The following is a 25,019-nucleotide window of genomic DNA, read 5'->3' as shown; positions in this document are numbered from 1 at the left end:
TTGATAATTGAGAAATCCAATTGGTTCTCTGTGAGGCGGGGAAAATGGATTTTAGAGGAGATGGAATCTGGGCAATGACTTTCAGGCAGACCGTCAATAGTTCTAAGAGGCCAGATTGATTGCAGGCAGGAGGGAGCCTAGGAGGTGGAGAGGAGCCGGGAGCCACTGGGAGAAGCCAGGCTTCTGGTTGGTTGTCTCTTGCTTCTCTGCTGCCAGCACCCAGGAAATGGTCTGATTCAGCTTCTTTCCCGCTGAGTCCCTACATCCAAATACTTCCACTTTCCTTTCCCCAAGTTAACATTCCTTGAGTACTTTCACCTTGAAGTGTGGTGCTACATGACATAGTGGCCCAAGGAATCTGTGATGAATAATGATCGAGATCCTGCAACAGGCAGATGACTTTTTCTTTCTTTTCTTAAATAAATTGAGATTCATGGTTAATTTTTAACAATAGCAGTCTTGCTTATTTGCCTTTCAATTTGCTTTCTTGAATGCATGATAAAGATCCATTGTCTGTCTTATTTATACCATAGCAAAGACAGAGAACCTCAGATCTGGAGAATAGTTCCAAGTTCTCTCCCCTGGCTTGACATCCTACCTGTTCTGAGGCCCAGCAGGTCCTGATTCATACCATGACTCTGCCGCTCCCCAGCTGTGAAATGTTGGGCAGGTGATAATAATTGTCTGAGGTTCAATTTCTCCTCTGTCAAACGGGGCTGTGAGGGGGCCAGGGCAGCTCCAGAGCACAGTGGGCACTCAAAATCCAGTTATCCTCTCCCTGTGGAGTGCATGCCCCAGATAGACCCACTGAGTAGCCCTTTGCCTGCCCATAATTCGCTCTTGACTTTATTTCCCAGATGGCACAGTAAGTCAATACCTAATAAACCCTGGTGCCTTCTATGTTTCTAATTCCTGATGTGAATTTCAGGGTAGGCCTTTCCTGTCTGCCTCCAGCTTCCAGCCTCTCCTGATCAATTCTTCTGTCTCTGATTTCTATGAGACCATATATTCCTTACTCGGGGAAATTGGTGACAAATGTCAGGGAGGGGTCCTCTTCACAGAACATGAGATTCTAATGGCTGGACTTAACTTATGTCCCACTGACTATGTCTGAAGCCCAAGAATTGTCCAAATACAGTCAGTGTGGATGAATGCCCTGGGTCCACTTTGAGACTGCCTGCTCAGAGGCCAGTGTATCTGTTCATTTTGGGTAGGAGGAGAAGCAGTCTGACTCTGTACCCATATTCCAATGTCAGAAACAAGGAAATTTACAGCTGAATTTTTTTAAAGACTTTATTTATTTATTCATGAGAGATACATATGCACACAGAGGCAGAGACACAGACAGAGGGAGGAGCAGACTGCCTACAGAGCCTGATGCGGGACTCAATACCAGGACCTCAGGATCATGCTTGAGCTGAAGGCAGACACTCAACCACTGAGCCATTCAGGCATCCCAACAGCTGAAATATTTATATCAAGTGGAGCAATAGGCCAGGTTGGAGTCTGACTCACTGCCTTTGAATTTCTCCTCTCCCTGCGATGGAATTCTGAGAGAGAACTTCCACTTCTGGGTATAATAGGCTGAGATATAGCCCCTTTCCCCTACAGAAAATAAATACTAATGCTTGACATAGTAGGAAACCCAACTGCCTGATGGTGCTACAAAGTACATAGAAACAAATGGACTGGTGTGGAATGCATGCTAGCTTAGAGGAGGGAGCCAGAGAATTATACCAATAAACTTATACATCCAAGGCTTTGTGCTTGGAGGCTTTTGGGGGCTCAGTTGCATTCAGAGAGGTAGGTGAGGTGGCATGAAAAAAAAACCTTGTACTCAGTCTGGCCTGGAGAACCAGAAAAGTGAAGCTGGGCAATCATGGGTGCTGAAGAGAATGAAGGGCCCTAAAAAGGGAAAGAGCCATATGAGCATCCTCAAACTGTGCTTACTCAGATCTCTCTAAAACCCCTGAATGACTCAGGCATGGGCCAGATTTAGAGAAGCTAAGATAAAGAGAAAAGATCTGTATTAAGACCAATGCTGCTCCTTAAAAATAAAATTTGCAACTCGAGCCCAGCCAAAGAAATTATCTCCTGAAACAAACTAAGCAACTAAAATTGGGTAAAAATGACAAATTCCAAAACTCTAACTTAACATGCATAATGTTCGGAATATCATCTGAAATTAACTGACTTTCAAAAAACCAAGGAAATGGACCATATTCTCAAGAGGAAACAGCCAATGGAGTCCAACCAAACAATGAACCTAACATTGAAACTAGCATAAAAGGATCTTAAAGGACTGTCATAACTATTCTCAATGAAGTAATATAACACATCTTTCTGTAAAAGAACGTCTCAGCAGAAAAACAGAAATAATAAAAAAGAAAAATATGGAAAAATCCTAAACCAAAATATACAATTTCTAAAATTAAACCAAAAAGTCATAGAATGGACTTAATAGACCAATGGATATGACAGAGGAAAGAATAAGCAAACCTGAAGATACATTAATAGAGGCTATGCAAGATGAAGGAGAAAGGGAAAGAAGATTTAAAAAAGAAATGATCAGAATTATATGGATGTTTTAGATGATATCAAACTAACTATACATACATCTGAAATAACATTGAAGAAGGGAGAATCAAGTTGCAAAAAAATTTTGAAGTAACCAATAATGATAAAGTAACCAAGAAAATCTCAGGTATTCAGAAATTAAAGAGCACAATTGTGAATAATCCTTGGTTCAAAAAAGAAATTACATGAGGAATCAAAATATATTTGAACTGGGTAACAAAAACACAAATATACCAATACTCTTAGGATACAGTAAAGCAATTCTTGCAGGGATTTTATAAGTTTAAAAAGCTATATTAGTAAAGACAGGAGTCAAACTGATGATCTAAACTTGAATCTTTGGGATACCTGAGTAGCTCACACAGTTGAGTGTTGGACTCTTGATTTTGACTCAGGTCATGATCTCGGGGTTATGGAATCAGGCCCTGTGAGAGTCTGCTTGAGATTCTCTCTCCTTCTGCCCCTCCTGCTCACTCTCTCTTTCTCTCTCTCAAATAAATAACTCTTAAAAAAACAAAAAAAAACTTTACAGCTTTTTAAATAAAAACTTTTCATTAAAAATTATTTATTAAATTTTTATTTAAAAAAAATTTTAAACATATCTTAAGAAACTAGAAAAAGAACAAATCAAGCACAAAGTAAGTAGACTGAGATAAAGACAAGAGCAGTTAAAAAAATACACTCAAGAAGAAATAGAAAACTTCAACAGACATGTATTACCTAAGGAACTTTATAGATATATATGTAAAAGACTCAAAATAATCCACAGAGAAATGAAAATTAGAATAATTGAGTTTAGAAAAATTCAAATTGGCAAAGAAGCCAAACCATCCCTCTTTGCAGGGAGATGATATAGAAAACCAAAAAGACTCCACCCCAAGATTACTAGAACTCATATAAAAATTCAGCCGTGTGGCAGGATACAAAATCAATGCCCAGAAATCAGTGGCATTTCTATAAACTAACAATGAGACTGAAGAAAGAGAAATTAAGGTATCAATCCCATTTACAATTGCACCCCCAAACCATAAGACACCTAAGAATAAATCTAACCAAAGAGGTAAAGGATCTATACTCTAAAAGCTACAGAACACTTCTGAAAGAAATTGAGGAAGACACAAAGAGATGGAAAAATATTCTATGCTCATGGATTGGCAGAATTAATATTGTGAAAATGTCTATGCTACCCAGGGCAATTTACACATTCAACGTAATCCCTATCAAAATACCCTGGACTGGGGCAGCCCAGGTGGCTCAGCGGTTTAGCGCCGCCTTCAGCCCAGGGCCTGATCCTGGAGACCCAGGACAACTCCCACGTCAGGCTCCCTGCATGGAGCCTGCTTCTCCCTCTGCCTGTGTCTCTGCCTGTGTCTCTGCCTCTCTCTCTCTCTCTCTCTGTCTCTCATGAATAAATAAATAAAATCTTAAAAAAAATACTATGGAATTTTTTCACAGGGTTGGAACAAATAATCTTAAGATTTGTGTGGAATCAGAAAAGACCCCAAATACTGAAAAAGAAAACCCGAGCCAGGGGCATCACAGTGCCAGATTTCAAGCTGTACTACAAAGCTGTGATCAGGACAGTGTGGTACTGTCACAAAAACAGACACCTAGATCAATGGAACAGAATAGAGAGAATCCAGAAATGGGCCCTCAACTCTATGGTCAACTAATATTCGACAAATCAGGAAAGACTATCCGCTGGAAAAAAGGACAGTCTCTTCAAAAAATGGTGCTGGGGAAATTGGATAGCTACATGCAGAAGAATGAAACTAGACCATTCTCTTATACCATGCACAAAAATACACTCAAAATGGATGAAAGATCTAAATGTGAGAGAAGAATCCATCAAAATCCTAGAGGAGAACACAGGCAACACCCTTTTTGAACTTGGCCACAGCAACTTCTCGCAAGATACATCTATGAAGGCAAAGGAAACAAAAGCAGAAATGAACTATTGGGACTTCATTAAGATAAAAAGCTTCTGCACAGCAAAAGTAACAGTCAACAAAACTAAAAGACAACCTACAGAATGGGAGAAGATATTTGCAAATGATGTATCAGATAAAGGGCTAGTATCCAAGATCTATAAAGAACTTATTAAACTCAACAGCAAAGAAACAAACAATCCAATCATGAAATGGGCAAAAGACATGAACAGAAATTTCACCAAGGAAGACATAGACATGGCCAATAGGCACATGAGAAAATGCTCCGCATCACTTGCCATCAGGGAAATACAAATCAAAACCACAATGAGATACCACCTCACACCAGTGAGAATGGGGCAAATTAACAAGACAGGAAACAACAAATGTTGGAGAAGATGTGGAGAAAGGGGAACCCTCTTGCACTGTTGGTGGGAATGGGAACTGGTGCAGCCACTTGGGAAAACTGGGTGGAAGTTCCTCCAAGAGTTAAAAATAGAGCTACCCTACAACCCAGCAATTGCACTGCTGGGGATTTACCCCAAAGATACAGATGCAGTGAAACGCCAGGACACCTGCACCCCAATGTTTATAGCAGCAATGTCCACAGTGGCCAAACTGTGGAGGGACCCTCGGTGTCCATCGAAAGATGAATGGATAAAGAAGATGTGGTCTCTGTATACAATGGAATATTATTCAACCATCAGAAAGGATGGATACCCACCATTTGCCTCGACATGGATGGAACTGGAGGGTATTATGCTGAGTGAAGTAAGTCAATCAGAGAAGGACAAACATTATATGGTTTCACTCATATGGGGAATATAAGAAATAGTGAAAGTGATTATAGGGGAAAGGAGGGAAAATAAGTGGGGAAAACTAGAGAGAAGACAAACCAGGAGAGACTCCTAACTGTGGGAAACGAACAAAGGGTTGTGGAAGGGGGTGGGTGGGGGGATAGGGTAGCTGGGTGACAGGCACTGAGGAGGGCACTTGACGGGATGAGCACTGGTATTATACTATATGTTGGCAAATTGAATTTAAATTAAAAAAAGTGAACAAAGAAAACTTGTTGCCAGTTAGTGGAATTTTAAGAGGCACAATTATAATAATGTTAAATGTCAAATATTTAGGAATAACTTAGGCTAAGAGCTTCACACAAAGACCTATAAAACATTATTGAGAGAAATTAAAGAAGACCTAACTGAAAGGTAGAATATGTCATGTTCATGGATTGGAAATCTCGGTATTGTATAGATGTCAGTTCTCCTCAAATTTGACCTATAAATTTAATGAAATTCTTGCGTGTGTAATTTGATAACCTTGATCTGAAATTTATATAGAGATAAAGGGCCAAGTAAAGCCAAGACGCTGTTGAAGAACAAAGTGAAAGGACAGGCTCTGTTTGATATCAAAACGGACTATAAAGCTATCGTCATTTTTACGATGTACGATGTGGTACTGAATCAGAGAGAGGCAAATCAGTAGAATGAAATGGAGCGCTTAAAAAACAAACCCAACCATATAGGGACCCTGGATTAATGGTGTAGGGAGCACTGCAGAGCAGTGAGGGAAACTGTAGGCTTGCTAATTATAGGTACCAGAACTGCAGGATATCCCATGGGGTGGCGGGAACACTTGAGCTTACATCACACACATAAAAATCAATCCTAGGGAGATCAGAGGTCTAAATAAGAAAGGCAACATAACAAAGCTTCTAGAAAATAACATGGGAGAAACTCTTTATGTCCAGAAAGATTTCCTAACCAGACAGCAAAACCATGAACCATAATGAAAAAGATTAGTAATTGCACCTAAATTAAAAGCAAGAATGTCTACCATCATATGACACTTGGACAGGAAGGAAATGGCAAGCCATGGAGTATGAGAAGCAACTTGGAATACACTGGTAACTGACAAACTGCACCCAGAAGACACAAGGGGTTCTTGCAGATAAATAAAACAGATCATGCAAATTTTAAAATGAAAGGGTTGAGCAGGTAATTCCCAAAAGAAGTTATCCAAGTAGCTAAAATCCACATGAAAGGGTGTTTAACTATATTAGTAATGGGGGGGGACCTAATTCCTAGCACAATGAGATACCACTGCACTCACCAGGAAAACAGTTTCTCTGCATGACAGAATGGGTTAATCTCAAAAACATAAAGTTGAAGAAAGAAATCAGATGTACAATGATACATACCGTACAATTCCATTAATAAAACAACCTCAGGACAGACAATACTGAACTGTAGTATATCAAGATAAACTTAATTCATAAAACTATAAGGAAAATAATGAACTGACAACTACAAGAGTCAGGATGGTAGTATTTTGGGGTTTGGGGGTGGAGGGAAAGGGTGATACTAGGTGATACTAGGTGGGAACCTGAAAGAGGGTTTTGAGGTGCTGTTAATGTTCTCTCTTGACCTGGATATGGGTTTTATGTTTGTCTGTTCCATGATGATGTGTTGAGGTATGTGTGTGCACGTGTCGCAGGAGGAGGACTACGCAGCACAGATGGAGGAACAAAAATGGGCCCTTGATCATCATAGAGATGTGAAGTCAGCCCTGGATTGCCCACCTCTGAACTCCTTGTACACTACAAAGAAACCAACTTCAATCTTATGAAGTCACCAGTGAAGGAATTTTGGTTCCCTGCAGCCAAATCTACTCTTAACTTCTTTCTACAAGGTAAGAGTGAGGTTCAATCCAACTCACACACGACAAATTATTATCTCTTAGGTCACGTGCCTGGTTTTGGGGACAGCATGAGGAATAATGAACTTCAGGACTCTGGGGGATCAAGAACAGGTGAGACACACACGAGGCATTAAGAGAGAAGCATTTAGCCCATTACAATTTGATTTGGGTCACAGTTAATTGTCTAGTTCCTGGAAGAATTTAGATCAGCTGTTAATTTTCCAGGGTAGTCACTCTCCTGCAAGCTTCTCTGGTGCTTTAGAAGGCTGGTCTTAGGGTCACTGCAGAAAAGTAAACGTGTTTTTGTTCAAGTCATCTGTAGGCCAACTCTTTGCTTAAAATGGGCTTCTCAGGCCTTTCCCACTCTCCTTGGGTCCGAAGCACAATCAGACAAGGACCGTGAAACATTTACTTTTCAGAACTGAGCTTCGTTTAGCTTCATGTGTGGGGCCCAGCGTCTCGAGAGCACTGAGCAGAAAACAGGGATAGGTTACACCCATTGCCAGAATCAGATTGAGCCCAGCTTATTTTAAAGTGAGCTATGAAGCAAATCAAAGTTGTTTTTAAATACATGAATCCAATAAGCCAGTTGGACCTGGGACTAAACCTGTATCTTTTCTGGAATTATTCAACCAGAAAATCAAAATATTCCCTAAACTGAATCTGAATTGAATTGCACTGTTATTTCATTTGGTTCAAGTCCCTGGATTGTGGTAGGGAGGGAAGGGCCGCGCTTGTGCGGGAGGAGCTGAAGAGTGGGAGCCTCCGTGGGTGGCACAGCTTCCATGAGCCTGTTGTGTTTGGAATGTAAAACAAAACCCCGTTAGGTATCCGACACGCGGGAGCGCTGGCTGCATGATAGCAATTCAGCCATCAAAGGGGAAGATGACCTATATTTGCCTGTATAGACGGCGCCTTCGCCGTTTAATCAGAGCTGGAGGAATCAGCTGCGGTCCAGGGAAGACAGCGGAGTTTGGACCCCATCCTTAATGCTCCCAGAGATGGGCAGCCTACCTGACAGGTATGATTTATTACGCAGAGAATGCAATGTTTTCTTCTTGAAATCCACTCCTCAGGCACAGCAGAAGAGTGTTGCGCTGTTCCAGGGCTCACAGTAGCTGTGGCGTGTGATCAAGGGAAGGTGGCACCAGCACAGACGCTGGGCTGGGAACGCAGTGCATTGTAATGCAAATGGCTTCAGTCCCTCTCCTGGAATGCGGAGCTTTTCAAAGCGGCACAAGAGGAGGAAACAAATGGGTGCTAAAAGTGAAATATAGAAATAAAGCAAAGCAGTGTCACAGCATTTTGTCTCTGGGAACCTCACAGTTTCCCCGACAGCCGAAATAACTGACTCCTGCTGGGCCAGGGCTTTGGGGAAGGAGCCCAATGGGCAGGCAGAAAACAGAGTGAAAAGCTGGCTGGGCCGGGAGTGATGAGCTCCCAGTGATGTCAGCAGAGGGATGGTTCCGAACATCTGCCATTTATGGATGGGTCCATTTTGATCACATCTTACACCGTGTTAGGCACTGGGAAAGTGACTAGAGAAGAAAGAATATGTCCCAAAGTGTGTCCTTTTAGGGGGGATGCCAGACAGGAGCGGTTGAGGATTTGAATGTGCAGCCCCTTGAGTTTTCCCAGCTTTATCCCTGGCTCGGAGACTGCTGAGATTGATTAGCAGACAGACAGGCGCTGAAGGAGAGAATTAGTATGACTCCGGCCAAAGGCCCTGTTCTCATCACCCTTTGTGGTTCCACAGATAGAACAAGGCAAGGAGGGAGTCATCATATGGCTCCCGGTTAAAACCCCTTGCGTTTGATGCTCTCGGGATCAAGCCTAAACCGCTTAGCCTTGACTTCGAAGGCCGCCCACATCTCCAGCCGGGCCACACTCTGTCTCCTGGCCACAACACCAGCATCCTCCGCTTTTCTCACTTGCCCTGCTCCTGTGTATGCCGGGGTCTCTGTCCATGTTCTTCTCTCTCTCTAGAATTCTGACTTTTGCGTGGCCAAATCTCCCCTGTCCTTAGGACTAGCCTTGACTGTCACTTTGCTGTGAGGTATTTCATGGGTGTTTTCCCCACCTGTTCCTGATCAAGTCTCTGCCCGCGCGGCCCACTGCCCCTTTTACGTTACCTTCTTAGTGCTTACCGACAGTTATAAGAATATTCATCTAATCATTTGCAAACCCTCTCTCCTGCTGGATTGCAATCCTTGTTAGTTGAGAGATTACATCTGTTTTTACTTACGGCCGTATCCTAGCCTCTAGCACAGTGTCTGGCTCATAACTGTGACAGTGGCTCACACCAGGTACATTGGGCTCATATTTCCTGGATACTTTCCACCTTCTGAATGCATTAACTTAATTACTGTTCACAATCACCTATGAAATAAGTGCAATTGATATATTTGCTTTGCAAATGGGAGTTTGGGGAATAGAGAAGTTAAACAACTTGCCCAAGGAGACCCAGCCAGTAAATAAGTATGGGAGCAAGAATTTAAACCCAGATGGTGGAACTCCCAAAGTCTGTGGTCCTAGCAGCTACCCTGCAGTGGCTCAAGAAAGATTTGTGAAACGAATGAGTTTATAATCGTAGGCATGAAACTGGGCTGGCATAATGTTTACAAAAGTAACTGACCAATGCAAGTAAAGGTGTGAGGGGTGTTTTCTCCGCCCTTTACATAAGCTAACACTTATTGAATGCTCAGCACAGGCACATTCCTTTGTCTTGCCCATAAGTAAATCGTGGCTTAGGGAGTTTAACAACAGGTCATATGGCTAAAGGGTAAAAGTTGTGGATTCCAAGCTCTTTTAAACACTGTGTTATGCTGCCTCCCACATCAAGTCGAGAATGACACATGCTGCGGTAAGAAGAAAGAGGAAGCGCCACGCTTGAGGACCTTGGTCACCTGCACCCAGGCACAGGCAAAGCCCTTCCAAGTGAAAAAGCGAAGTGCTGGGGCTTAATCCTTTCTCCTCTTCCTTGACAGATCCACCCCAAGTCAAGGTGAGACAATGGCCGCTGAAGATGAAGACAGCTGGAATATTGCCCTGGCAGGTAAAGAATCTCATCCTCCACGCGTGGCATCGCAGACCAGGAGACTCCTGGTTAGGATGTATCATCCCCTCCCCTTGCTAGGTCGCACCTCCTTCCCCAAATCCAGACCTCACCCCTCTTCTCTCAAGTGTTCATCGGGGCTGCCCTAGCTTCCGGCGCCAATTCCAGCCCTCGGATGAAGACATGGAGGAGCAGCAGTCAGCCCCCCGTGGAGGGAGAGGAGCCCCCCTGGTTGGCAGAACTGGTCTCCGCGGGCAGGTGGGTTCTGACTGTGGGCACTGGACGGAGGATTCGTTCGTTCAGCAAATATGAACTGGGCGCCTGTGACATGGCAGGTGTGGCGCAGAGTGCCAGGATGTAACAGTGAACAGCACATTCTGTGCCACCGTGAACACACCCGCTCCCCCGGCAAATAGCAAACTGAAACTAAAGCGATGAATCGCACGGTTGATTCTAGAATTCTGGGACAAGGTAATATGAATTTGTCACCAAGAGATACCTTCTCTGCTCTCTTCGGTTCTCCACTAGCCCAGTCCTCCCTCCGGTGCCCAGTTATGGAAAAGCAAGCTCACAGCTGATAACCAGAGAGATTAAATCCTTCATCTTCTAAATGCAAGGAGATGCACCTTCTGGGACCAGACTTCCAATCTGCACCAAGCAGAAAATGAAGCACAAGTGGCTTAGTGGGTTTTGCCACCATGGCAGATGGTAAAACAGGACTGGGGAAAAAGAGAAGAGGAGCTCTTGGGGAAAGTCAAGAAGGCAGGAGAACTATACCCCTCCAAATGTTTCTGCCTCTCTGGGTGATTTCCAGAGAATATTCTTTACAGTCCAGGGGTGACTGTGAACATGAGATCTGGCACCTGCTTCTCAGCTGGTACTTCCTAAGCAGCAGCTCTGTGGGGAAATGGGCAAAGCAGCAGAGGTGGCAGGGTGGCAAGGGGAGAAAGAAGCATGGCGAAGCTTGGTCCCCAACCTCCTCCTGCAAGCCAGAGCTGGTGTGGCAGATTCACGTGGGCCTGCAGTGGGTGGGGAGGTGATCAGGACATGGGCCAGTGACTCGGGCAGCACTAAGGATGCTCAAGAGGGCAAAGGCCAATACAGAGAGCATAGCAAAGGCTACTGGTAACTTCTATGCCTCCAGTTCCAGGAGAATGGGGAAGGAGTCCCCAGAGAGACAGCCACAACTAGACGCCTCCCCTGTCTCTCTGCTTTGTATGATGTGAGAGCTCTAGAACCTTGCAATCAAGAAGCATGCATACGTGTGTTTGTGGGGAGGGGTATAACCCCTGAATTGGAAATAGTACCTAAGTTTGGGCAGAGTGTAGATCTAACTCAATACCCGGGCAAGACATTTACAAGGGACTGAGATGCTACAGGTTGAATATAGTGCCTTAGGCAAAATTTAATTTTCTCTTTGCCAAACTGAAGCATGAGAGCTTGTCTGAGCCTATCCTTTCCTGCCCTAGAAGCCAGGATCTGCCCCCCCACCAGGGACCAGTTCCCTCCCTCTCTGCTGGCCCTGGCCTGGGCCACTATGTGTCCAGTGTTGGTCACCTGTAGATACCCCCAGTATAGCAAGATGGCCCAAGACTTTGGGTCTCTGGCTTCAAAATCACCACAGTGTCTACATGTGATAGAGGCAGAAGGCACGAGAAGAAGTGAATGAGCTGAACTCTTAGAAGCAGTTGATGCACTGAAGCCTTCAGATCCAAAAATGCTGCTGGTCACAGAATTTGTTGAATTTTTTTTTTTACCATAGATACTCCAGAATGCAGGGGCAGCCCAGGTGGCTCAGTGGTTTAGCGCCACCTTCAGCTCAGGGCCTGATCCTGGAGACCTAGGATCGAGTCCCACGTCGGGCTCCCTGCATGGAGCCTGCTTCTCCCTCTGCCTGGGTCTCTGCCTCTCTTTCTCTCTCTCTCTCTCTCTCTCTCTCTCTCTCTCTGTGTGTCTCTCATGAAAAAATAAATAAAATCTTTAAAAAAATAAAAAGTAATAAAAAAATTTTAAAAAGATACTCCAGAATGCAATAAGAGCTCTCCTCTGCTTAAGAGAATCTCACATTTCTGATTTTCCTGAGGAGACTAAAGGAATAAAATGACCCTCTCAGGGTGCCCACCAACCCAGCAGAGCACAGCCTGGTAATTAAATTACCTAAGACCTTTGCTTCGGGGTTGCAAAGTACTCTCACAAAATGCCGACAGGCTCCTCAAAGGCCAGATCCAATAAAACGGAGGGATGGAAACAAAGCTTCACTGTCCCTTTGTTTCCAGGTGTATCAGGGCTGAGAGGTACAAGCGTGGTTTGCAAGAGGGAGAAGAGGTGGAGAGGGGTAAAGGGGGGAAGGCAGAGAGGAGACGTGAAGGCATATAAAGGTAGGAAAGAAAAAAAAACAATGCATAATATGAGCCATAATTATGGAATCTGGTTTTCCCAATCCAAGCTGTGGCCCAGTTTTCTCCCTATAATGGAACAATAGCAATAATGACATTATTTATTTATCCTGGAGAAACAAAACTATAAATAGCCTGACTCTCCATCAGTAGGAGGCTGGTTGAGATGATTACAATGGCATTATATTCTGCCCTGATTATATCATTAACAGGCTGTTTAGGAGAACATGTGGCTCTTCAAAAGAGTCAGTTTATTGGTAATATTGACCTAAGAGACATCTGTGAAAGCAGAATGATCCCATTTTTGTGAAACAACATCAACATGTACTCAGGGGTAAATAGAGCCCCTGACATTATGTATGTGTCGGTGAGAGTAGGGAGGAAGGTGAGAGATTACCCACAAAACTTAGCCATGGATACTTCTGGAAGGGTGGAGGAGGTACTAGAAGAGAAGGAGGAGGAAATTGGTAAGGTTTCCTTTGCACAGTGCTATATGTGTGACTCATCACCATGAGCCCACCTTACCGGCATCTGAGGTGAGAAGAGAGATAAGGAGGGTTTGAAACAAGCAACTGCTTGGCATCCGGGCCACAGAATAGTACTACGTGGTACCAGCCACTGTGAGTGTTTCAAATGCTCGTGTGCATCTCACGACGACCCTTTTTTTTTTTTCTTTTTACAAATGCTTGGTTTATGTATACAATGGAATATTCCTCAGCCATTAGAAATGACAAATACCCACCATTTGCTTCAACGTGGATGGAACTGGAGGGTATGATGCTGAGTGAAGTAAGCCAGTCGGAGAAGGACAAACATTATATGTTCTCACTCATTTGGGGAATATAAATAATAGTGAAAGGGAATATAAGGGAAGGGAGAAGAAATGTGTGGGAAATATCAGAAAGGGAGACAGAACATAAAGACTGCTAACTCTGGGAAACGAACTAGGGGTGGTGTAAGGGGAGGAGGGCGGGGGTGGGAGTGATTGGATGACGGGCACTGCGGGTTATTCCGTATGTTGGTAAATTGAACACCAATAAAAAAAAAAGTCAAAAAAAAATACAAAAAACAAAACAAAACAAAAAACAAATGCTTGGTAAGTCACACTATTGCAAGGGTGAGGCCGACGGCCGATTTTGCATTTGGGCCTGGCCTTCCAGGGAAGCCCTGGAGAAGGGGTGAGCCGGAGGGAAGAGGCCACAGGCTGCTGAGCAGATGACAAGGACGAGCAATTCCTCTCTGTGCCCAGTGGCGGTGCGGGGAGGGTGGCGGCTGTGAGCCACGTCCAGGCGGAGAAGCGCGCCCCTAGCACATCAGCGTAGCAAACTTTACTACCTCAGTCCTCACGGCTGGGCTCGGCCGAGCGAGCTGCTATTACCCATCAGCTTCTACACAGCATTTCCCCGGGAACGGGCGGTTTGGAACATTTTATGTCTGGAAGCATTTTATCATTGAGAGGCCTTAGGCAAGACGCAGTAAAACTGCAGGCCTCCGTGTCTGTTCCCGCGGGCCCCGCAATTAAGGGCACCCCGGTCCAGCCGGCCCTCGGGAGAGGAAGTCAGGTCTTATTAACATGGGCTTTTGCGACCACTTAGCATAAGCCTCGCTCAAGTTTGCCTCTGCAACATCTGTACTTAAAAGGTTTGCCAGGTTTCTTGATGAATAAGGAAAACAGACAAGAGACAATGGGAAACGTTTAACCTACTTGAGGGATTTAAGTGAATTTTTGTTTTACTTACAAAGAACTGAAACAAGGTGTCTGCCTAAAAGTGCCAGCGCCCAAATAGTTATTATTAATGGCAAAAGCAGATTCAGCAAGATTTCTAGGTCATCACTTTTTTAGAAGTAGCCAAGCAACTCTATCCACTTGAAAGCCTGGTCTCTCTCTCCAGCACCGGCATTTCCCGAAACGACTAGAGGCCTCCAAACAGAATTGATGAGGTCTCCACAGAGCATCTCTGACACCGAAACGCTGACTGTAGCAGGTGCACCAATCTATCTTGGCGGTTGATTCACTTCTGTTGGATGTTGGCCCAAAAAGTTGCCAGACAGAAACTTGATTTCCGTCTCCACGGGCTTGAGCAGGGGCCAGCCACGTGCCACCTCGGGAAGAGGATTGTCCCCTCCTCCTCCTCTCCAAGGACACATCTGCTTGTGCTTCCCCTCCTACCACCCTCTGCGTTTTCAAAATGACAAGTGGCCCTGCCTTTCCACTGTTCCTGGCTCCGTTCCTCGTCCCCCAGGTTGTTCCTGTCTCCTCTCAAAGTTCCCGCTCCATCTCGTCCTCTGGAGATGCGCACCCCGGAGACAGCCGTCCCGCTCGGCGGCCTCGTGCGCTCAGCCCTACTCACTACTTCCCTGTCTTCTGTCCCCACTGCCTGCTGATCTCCCAAAGGTCACCAGTGACATTCTATCAGCAAACGCAGTGACCTTTTCTCTGTCTTCATCCTGCTTGACCTTTCCGAGTGTCTCACACCACGGCCCATCTTCTGTCTGCCTCTTTGGAAAATCTATTTTTTTTTTTACTTCGTGTCTCCTACTCTGTCCCTACTTCTGCTTGTTGCTTTTGTTCTCTTTGCTTCTTTGCTCCTGTCTCTTCGCCCTTATTCCTATATGCAGAAAAGTTTTTCAGATTCTCTTTCTTCGTTGGGTTGGGGACTGTGTCTCACTCTCTCCCATAGAAGTGCATCTCTCTGGGTAGGAGGCGCCTGGGGGGCACAGTTGGTTAAGTGTCTGCCCTTGGTTTCAGCTTAGGTAATGATCTCAGGGTCCTGGGATCCAGCCCCACATTGGGCTCCCTGCTCAGTGCAGAGTCTGCTTGAGATTCTCTCTCCCTCTGCCCCTTCCCACCGCCCACCATCCAAATAAATATTGAAAAGAAATAAATGCATCTTGGTGGGTGACTTCCAAAGCTACATCCAAAATCAAGTCTCGCTTTTCCACCCAAAATCTTCGCCTGCTCTTCTGTCTGGCAACAACACTGCCTTCCTGCTCAGGAAGTGGGATGCCTGCCCATCCCAATAGTAAGGAAAACCCTGTTGGTTGTGACACTGAAATGTCTATGGCAAAGTTGCTTTTGTCATTTTTTCACTAAGTGACTTTGGATCAACTCAATTCTGAGCCTGTCTCTGAATCCTTGCTACGTAGATTATGGCAAATGCACTGCAGCAACCCAAAGCACAGAGACTCTGGTACACAGGGGATGCCACCAGCTGTTGCTACAGTTCTCACAGGTGATTCGTGCTCTTCCTGGCAGTGATGCTTTACAAAGACACCAAGTGCAGTGGATTGATAGACATTGGGCCATTGCTTCTTAGGAAAATTCAGGATTAGGTTTCTAGGAAGCCCTAATCACATTTTCATCAACTGATCGATACATAACTTTGTGTTATTTTTGTTTCTACCTTAAAACACCTTATTTAGCATACACTGTGGATTCATTAACATTGAACTCCCAGCCAACGGCACTATGACTCATGCCTGAATGAAGCTTATTCTAATGCGTGTATTTTTTCCATTAGGCCCTTGACAGGCTTCTTGTACTAGGAACACCAGAAAGCACTCAACATTACACTTAGGGGCCATTTTAAACAGCAAAGTCACCACAAAAAAGGAAAAGGAGTCACAAAAACGTAGCACTCTTAAGTAGACTGCCAAAAAGACCGGTGCATACAGTCTGAGACCTGAAACAGAACAGAGCACCGTCTTGCTCCACCTCGGCTGGGAACACGGGTGTCAGACAAAAATTTTTCACCGCTCTGTGCACATCTCTGAATATCAGCAAATACACTCTAAGTATTGATTTGGGGGGTTACAAATACATTTTAGCAAGCAGGTGAATTTGCAAACACAGAATCTGCCAATGCTAATGCTCCTGAGAGACATTTCTGCCCCGACCTCAGCCTTTCCATGCCCACAATGCACTTGCCATCCCGTGTGCCTGGAGCTTCTGGCTGACAGGAATTCTCTTTACATTTCCCCCTCCCTACCAGCTCCACTCTCTGAATAGGATCCTCCCTGGTTGCCACGGTACAAACATATCATCAGAAACAAACCACTTAATCTCTTCCATGTTCAGTATCTAAAATTCTATACTTGCTTTATAGGATTTCTTCTTTATACTTGCTTTATAGGATTTTTGTGAAGATCATGGAAGGTAGTAGTTCTCAAATTTTTATGTGCATAAGAATCACTGGAGGAGTAGACCAAAAAAGGGAAGAGAGAGCACTTGTTTAAAAATCCAGGTTTCTGGGACCCAATCTCAAATTTTCTGACTCAGTAGACTGCAGACAACCCTAGGGATTTACTCTTAACAATCTCTGTTTCTTGGATGACCCTTTGAGAAACACTGGTATAAGTCAACAGTTGCGAAGGCACTTCATAAAGCAGAATGCATGCCACCTTTTTCCATCTGCAAACAGCAGCTTGATGCCTGGTATGTGCTGCTCAGTGGCAACTGAGGGAATATAACAGTGAAGGAAACAGAAAAACAAACTCCAATAGGAAGAGAGAAAGGGAGGTTAGTATGTTTTTGTTGTTGATGTTGTTTTTTCCCAAGAACACCACAAAAATAAGCCAAACTTCTATGAAGAAAAACGTAGGCAAGCACAGAGATCCAGAAATAAGTGCACCACCATGCCTCAAAATCAAACTCAACTGCTCTGTCTGCTGTCTGCCTTCTGCCTATTTGTATGCACCTCCTATCTCCTGGCAGGCTGTGCTCTCCTTGACAACAGGAGTCAACAGTTTGTGCCTCCAAAGACCACACTGTGGGTCTTGTACTGTGCATTGTTGGTGGGTATTTGAATGGATAATCTCTTTACACATATGTCAGATGAAAAAAGCCCCATTGGATGCAGTTAAACAAATAGCCAATTAAAAAAAATAGTCCATTACTACTTATTTGTTAACCAATTTATGGGTGGGGAGAGCCACTGACTTCTCTAGGAGGAGGATAGGGAAAGGGAATCAAGAAGGTAAGACACCCATATTAAAGCACCTGCTGCCTGCCAGCCATTGTGCTCTCACTTTTGTAGACAGAAACTCCGTGACCTATCTTTTAGTTTCAAGGCAAGAGGCCTCACGAAGCATCTCAGAGGACCAGAGGTGTCTTCTGCCCAACAGGTGACCAGACCTGTCTGGTCCACAGATTTTGCATCAGGAGAACTCAACCTATCCTGTGCCCCATGGGCTCTTTTGGCATTCTGGTGAAATCTATTGACGCCTTCTCACAATCATGTTTGTTTGTTTGTTTTAAAGATTTTATTTATTCATGGGAGAGAGAGAGAGAGAGAGAGAGAGAATGGCAAAGACACAGGCAGAGGGATAAGCAAGCTCCATGCAGGGAGCCTGACGCGGAACTTGATCCCAGGTCTCCAGGATCTCCCTGGGCTGAAGGCGGCGCTAAACGGCTGGGCCACCCAGGCTGCCCAACAATCATGTTTTTAAACATTTAAGATTAACATGCATAGCATTCCCAAGGAAACCATGATATTGAAATATAGTTAGCAAAGTATTTTTAGAAAGCTATATATGAAAAAAACAGAAAGCTATCTATGATATGGCAATATATATGCTTCTGTATTATTGCATTCATTAATAAGACTAAGTAGCAAATCTAGTAATTGTCATAACTTCACAGGAATAAAAACATGAATAATATAAACATCTGTGATATGACATGAAAATATATGGGCTTTCTCTTGGAGCCATAGTTATAGATACTGCTGAAGTCATAGGTGATTTGTTGCCTACATTTACAATTGGAGAAATTTTAATTCGTAGCTAGACATTAATGAGAATTAAGATGCAGTTTCCTTCTGCTCAAGTTCATGGACTCCCTTAATTGCATTCAGGGACCTGCTGTGCCCTAAGTTTAGAATCTCTGCTCTAGATGGAGGCACTTGAGTAAATGAGCAATTCAGCTTCAGAGAGCCTCCTTTTTGCTCTTTATGAAGCTACGTAGCTCTACAATCTACCTCTGCTGTGTAATTCAATTTTTACTCACTGCTAGTCAAGAAAATCTTTAGAAAGTCAAACTGAAATCTATTTCCCTTGAGCCTTCTTTGTTTTATTGTCCCCTGAGTGCACTGCCCTTGGGTCTTCAATTTTCCACTTGAGATCAAAATTAACAACTATTAACTGACTTAGTTTTATTTTTTTTTAAAGACTTCACGGTGGGGAACAATCTTATATATTAAACAAGTAAAAATGTGTTCAATGTAGAAAAAATAAGCAATCAACAAAAAGAAGAAAATAAATGCCATACACAGTCTCACCCTCTGGACATAAATTCTATTAATATTTTGATTTAGCCTTTGAGACTTACAGAAACATGTTTGTATATAGAGGAAAATATTCAAACACCTCTTTTTTTAAACAAAAATGGGATCACATTGTACATACTCTCTTGTAATCTATTTCTCACACTTAATATGTAATAGTCATCTTTAACGGCAAAAATATTCCATGCCATTATTTTCAGTGTCAACAGGGCTAAATTTATAATTGTTACATAATTTAACAAATCTCTCTCTTAGAATTTTAAGCTGTTTCAATTTTTTCATACTTAAAATAATACTTAATGGGAAGTATTTCATTTGCTAACTATCTACTACTTGAATGATTCTTTCTTTCCTCAAACAAAGAAGAGTACATGTCCCCAGTCTCAGAATTACTGGGAAGATTAAATGAGATAAAGCAGGTAAAGCGCATGGAACGGGGTCACGAACACAGTAAATAGGCAGTAGGCATCAGCTGTAACCTAATTTTTTTATTAATCCATATGATAAATTCCTAAGTGTAGAATTTCTAGGTAAAAACTGCACCCAAATTTGAAATGAGTTACTAAATCGTGATCCAGAAAGATCGTTTCCCAGCACCAGGGACTAGAAGAGTCTATTTCTCTTAGCATTGTTCCCTTTTAAATCTTTTCTGTTATGCTATATCTTCGGCATTACCACTAGGGGAGTTGAACACTTCATGTGCATTTATTGGACATTCGAATTTCTTTTAAAATTTATTTCCCCTTTATTTTTCTTTTGTCATAGGTTATAAATGTTTTTCCAGATTTTATAATTTTCTTTTTAGTTTTATTTACAGTATCTTTTGTATGGAGAAGATTTAGTAATAATTTATTGTAGCCAGTCCTATCTCCTCCCTCCCCATCTCTTTGGTGAGTTCCTTCTTCAGAATTACATTTGGAAAGACCAGCTCTGTCCTCGGTTTACAATACATTAACTATGCTTTCTTTAAGCACTTTCAGCTCATCTGGAAATTATTTTAATAAGATAATGTAAGGGAGAGAATTAACCTAGAAAAATATAATGGTTATCCTGTTGTATCAAGACAATTACTGAATGTGTGGATCTTTTTCAACAAAGAGATGGTTCAAGAATTTGTGCTAATCCTGTGTAAAGTACATTTCAAAGATGTACATTTGAAGATGTTTTATTCTATTTCTTAGTTCACAGTGGTATAGAGGAGTAATTACATTAAATAGGCTAACATTAATTAATCTTTCCTACAAATCTAGTTGACAATTTCCACCGAACGCCTAAATGTATCTCATCATTTTCCTTCTCTTTTCTCCTAATCACCTTTACATCTCTAGCTCTGTCCTATGATTCCACTGACGTGATCAAGGAGACTGAAGAAAGAATTACATAAAAACTAAAACAGTGAAGCTCACTTGGCCACTCTCACTAATAACACTGATTTTTTCATAACATATCAAAATATAGCCCTTATGTGAACTTGTGTAGCGATGATTACCTCCTCAAGAACAGAGCTGTGCCACTGAGTTCTTTTGCATTTTGTATATATTTTCTAATTTGGAGATAAGGAAAGCAATGATACCACCCCCCACCCCACCACCATCACCTCCCTTGCCCCCACCAAGTGTTTGACAGGATTTTACTTTTTGTCCCTGCCACCTGGGGTAATACTCAGTTTAGTCCAACCAGAATTATTTCACACTTGCTATGTATTGCATACCAGCTCAGTTGAGATTGTTTTTTTTTTTTTTAATTTATTTATTCATAGAGGCACAGAGAGAGAGAGAGGCAGAGACACAGGCAGAGGGAGAAGCAGGCTCCATGCAGGGAGCCCGATGTGGGACTCGATCCCGGGTCTCCAGGATCACACTCCAGGCTGCAGGCGGCACTAAACCACTGTGCCACCGGGGCTGCCCGTTGAGATTGTTTTTAAAGATTTACCCACATAGTAGTTCCTGTTGTCCCACATGAAGTCAGACTGCTCTTGGGTGGGAGAATGAATGACAGCAAGGCTGGAACAAAGAGCTGTCAAAGAGACCAAGAGTATCTCCTAAAGAAATTTTATTGCCCAAGAAGACATCTAGGATGTCGAAAGATCACAGCAGAAGGTGCCGGGGTGGCTCAGTAGTTGATCGTCTGCCTTTGGCTCAGGTCATGATCCTGGGGTCCTGGGATTAAGTCCCGTGTCAGGCTCCCCTCAGGGAGCCTGCCTCTCCCTCTGCCTGTGTCTCTGCCTTTCTCTCTGTGTCTCTCATGAATAAATAAAATAATATCTTAAGAAAAAAAAAGATCGTAGCAGGAGAAAGTATAGATTCCTACATTCCCAACTGAAATCCACTATCCTCACCATCCCAGAACTGAAGCGAAGGATGAAAGAAATGTCCTGCTGCCCCCAAGGTCTTTTGAAAGGCACCTTGGGAGTGCTCCATCTGCTTCTATTGTATGTACTCTGTTTCTCTGCATTTCATGTGTCTTCTATCCAAAAAGTTCACCTATAAACAACAGGGTCATTTCAACTGAGATCTTTCCATTACAAACAGAGCTGAGCTCTTTAGAATTCTGTCCATTTATTAGTCATCTATCTGCTCATGACATCTAAGCCATGTATCACAGAGCCAAACTTTCAGGGGAGGAGTGGAGGGCTATTGAGGGAACCTAATGCTTCTCTCTTCCCTGACTCCAGCTGGCTTTCCTATAAATAAGATGAAGAGCAAGAGTAATTCCATGTCACCCCCCCTTCTCATAGAAATAAATTTGTTCTCATTTCTCAGCTATGACTGAACTCAGTATCCAGAATGTACCCAAAGTCTCCAAATCCTATGTTCTACCTTCAACAATTGACCATCTCTCCCACTGCCCTAACCCTCACTAGAGGGTGCCACGTTCAGACAGAAAGGGGCTCTCCAACTCCGGAGGTGTTTATTACTGGGTCCAACCAGGGCCAGAAGGAAACTTCCAAAGCAGTAGATCAATCTACAACACAGGAGGAACCCGCGACAGCTGGAGAATCAGTGATACACTCTAATATCCCCAGCTCTCTTCTCCTAACTTAGCCTTCTCTCAAGTGTTGGCTCTAAGAGGGGCTCAGGAATGCATCCCGGTTGGAAGTCAGGAGGGGCTAGAGGCACGTTTAAAACTGCCTTTGTTAAAACTAAGAAAATGTGCACTTGTACATATTCCAAACTGGAGAGTGGCAGGGGGGACTCAGTGAGCAGCTCAGCCTTTCCTTGTCTCCCACTCACTGCTTCTCTAAAACACCTCTCCTCCACCCTCCACGGCCCAGATCATCTCTGGTGTGCAAGCAGCCTTCATGGGGTTACTTCTTGGTCTCCTCCCCTCGAGTCAGAGAGGTCTCTGCTCAGTCATCTGAACTGGAATCGACATTATCCTTCTGGAAAAGGAAGAATGCGTTTATGTTCTCAGCTCTCCTCCCTTCTGAGGATTTCCTTGGTCTCCCTTATGCCCAGGTCCTACTTTCACGGGTCCAGCTGTGCCCCCACCTCTTGCAGGAATCATTCTTGGCATGTTGAAATCCTGAAACCCGAGAGCCCCATTACCTGGACTGATTATTCTGGCGCCACATGAGAAGAGACCCCATAACTCCTCAGCCCCATGTTCCCTTGCCCTCTGTCTTGCTATCTGAAGAGTATACATGGTTCCTTGACCTAGTGAAGTCTGCAAAATCTCGAAACCAAACTTAGAATCTCTTCTTTCCCTTGAGACCTCAACTCCAGGGTAGACCAGAAATCAAATAATGTACCACAAAGTCCAGCAAATGCCAACAGTAACCAAGATCCCAGGACCAGCAAACTATTAAATTTTTCTAAACACACGCACACACACACACACACAGACACACACAAAATACAGGGCCTGGGCTATTCTTTTCCTCATCCTTCTAGTCCCTAATCCCCAGCTGATCCTCCACTGCTTTTACTGAAAGCCCAGTCTCTACTGATAACTACTTTCCACTTTGTTTTTGCCATTTAAGGCCATGACTTAACACTTCCCCTAGATCATAACAAGACTGCGATGGGCATAGCCCACATCCAGTTCTCCTGGCGCCTCCCCCATGCTCCCTGCCTTGTGAATGGTGTGGACTGGTATGAATGAGCAGATTAATGAATGATTACCAATGACTTTCTTTTGAAAATTGTACCTGCTTTAAAATATGTCTGGCTTAAAACCAGTGCTTGTTTTGTCTCCCACATCTGTGGTCTCGGTGTCCAGAGGACAGGGATTGTCAGAGTAATTGGTTTTGCACCACAGAGCATGCAAAAAGAGGCCTAATTGATGATGACATTTCAGTGGCCAACAACTCTTGAAGTCAGGAAGGGTTTTATTTTTAGCATCATCTTTATGTTTAATGAAACGTTCAATCCTCCTCCTTCAGAGTTTTATTTTCTCATTTCCCCAAACTGCATTTTCAGTTTCAACATGTTGCTTGTCTCATGGTGACAGTTTCAGGCATTTTCCCAAACGCTAATGATACAAAGGATGAATGATAACATGGGTAAATTGCTGTGGAGCCATGCTTTTGAAAAGATAAAAAGAACAAGAAATGGGACTTCTCCAGCTTCTGTTCAATTTCAATGACACATTTCTTATTAGCTGCTTTTGTTTTTACTCTGTGGGTATTTAAATTTTAGCAAACTGAATAGTTTCTCCCAGAGAACTACCAATTGAACATTTTTCAGCAATGGCAAATAGCATTTTTCTCTTATGAAGCAGATTACAGTATTGCTCCAGAATAACTGAAAACACCCTTGACTTGTTGACTTGGTTCCCGAAGTGGCTTTTACTTACAGAGGACATGGACAAACAAGAGTGTTTGGAGGGGGCTCCATTCTTAGTCCTAGATGACATTTCCAGTGTCTTTATGCCCACCCCATCCTCCTTTCATCATAGCCCTATCAGAGTACATTTTCTAGGATGCATATCTGATCACATCACTCCCCTCCCAACCCGCTGTAATGGTTCTCCTTTGCCTTCAGTATGAAAGCCAAACATCTAGGTCTGCGGGCTCAACTACAACAAGTACTTTAGGTTCCAGCCATACTAAATTAATTTCTATTATTGTTCCCAAGGTGTTCTGTCTTCTTCCTGGCCGTCAGAACATATATACGTGCTCCCACTGTCTAGAACCTTGAATAGGTTGTCCTCTGTTCCACTGTCCCCAGATGGTGTCACTTAGGCCAAGTCCATAAACTATGACTTAATCTCTAATCCAGCAACAGTTCCACCCGCACCCCGCCCGGGATGTAATTAACCAGCTAACATAGAATTTCCTGGTCAATAGTAGGAAATTTACTAATAGACCCCTTCCACTCCCAACAGGAGGGCAATCTTGCCTCAACAATGTACTTCTTGCTAATAGATTCCTTTCTTCATTTTTTTTTTTAAATGCCCCATCGCTTGCTGCTGCTGCCTTCACAAAAAAAAAAAAAAAAACAAAAAAAAAACCTTTCTTTTGTTTGGCTCGGCAAAGCTCCTGCTACTTTTTAGCTAGATGGGGTGCTGCTTGATTTATGCCTTGTTTAATAAAGCCATTTAGATCTTCAAATTTACTCAGTTGAATCTTTGTATTTTCAACAAGACTATCTATGTGCCTTACCAGCCCTCACCCAGCTCACCCCAAATTCTCTTAAGGCCTGTTCATTGCTTAAAACTTGACTCTGATGTCCCTTCGACCAGGCCGACTTCTCCCACTCGCTGCTAGGCTAGCGGCACCTCTGTGTGATCCTGCAGTTCCATGTACCTCCCGTACCTCCCGCCCCAGAACACTGTATTGTCATTACCTTCTTTTTTTCCTTTTTCTTTTTCTTTTTCCTTTTTGGGTCATTATCTTTTTGATATCCCTCACAAGACTGCTCAGAGGAAAAGGATGTGTTCTTCAGATCTGTGTTCTGTAGGATGTAGCCTAACTAATGGCTCACATATTTGTTGCAAGATGCTGTGGCGGTTGTATGTTAGGTACAAAAAGTAAGATCTGAGAAATATTCAGATCCTAGGCTCAATGCACTGAAGGTAGACTTTTAGCACATATCTCATTTGTACCTGATGACTTCATGAGGTGTCCCCTCAG

Source organism: Canis aureus, chromosome 10 (genome assembly GCF_053574225.1).
Source record: "Canis aureus isolate CA01 chromosome 10, VMU_Caureus_v.1.0, whole genome shotgun sequence".
NCBI classification, from domain to species: domain Eukaryota; kingdom Metazoa; phylum Chordata; class Mammalia; order Carnivora; family Canidae; genus Canis; species Canis aureus.
This window is presented reverse-complemented; position numbering follows the sequence as displayed.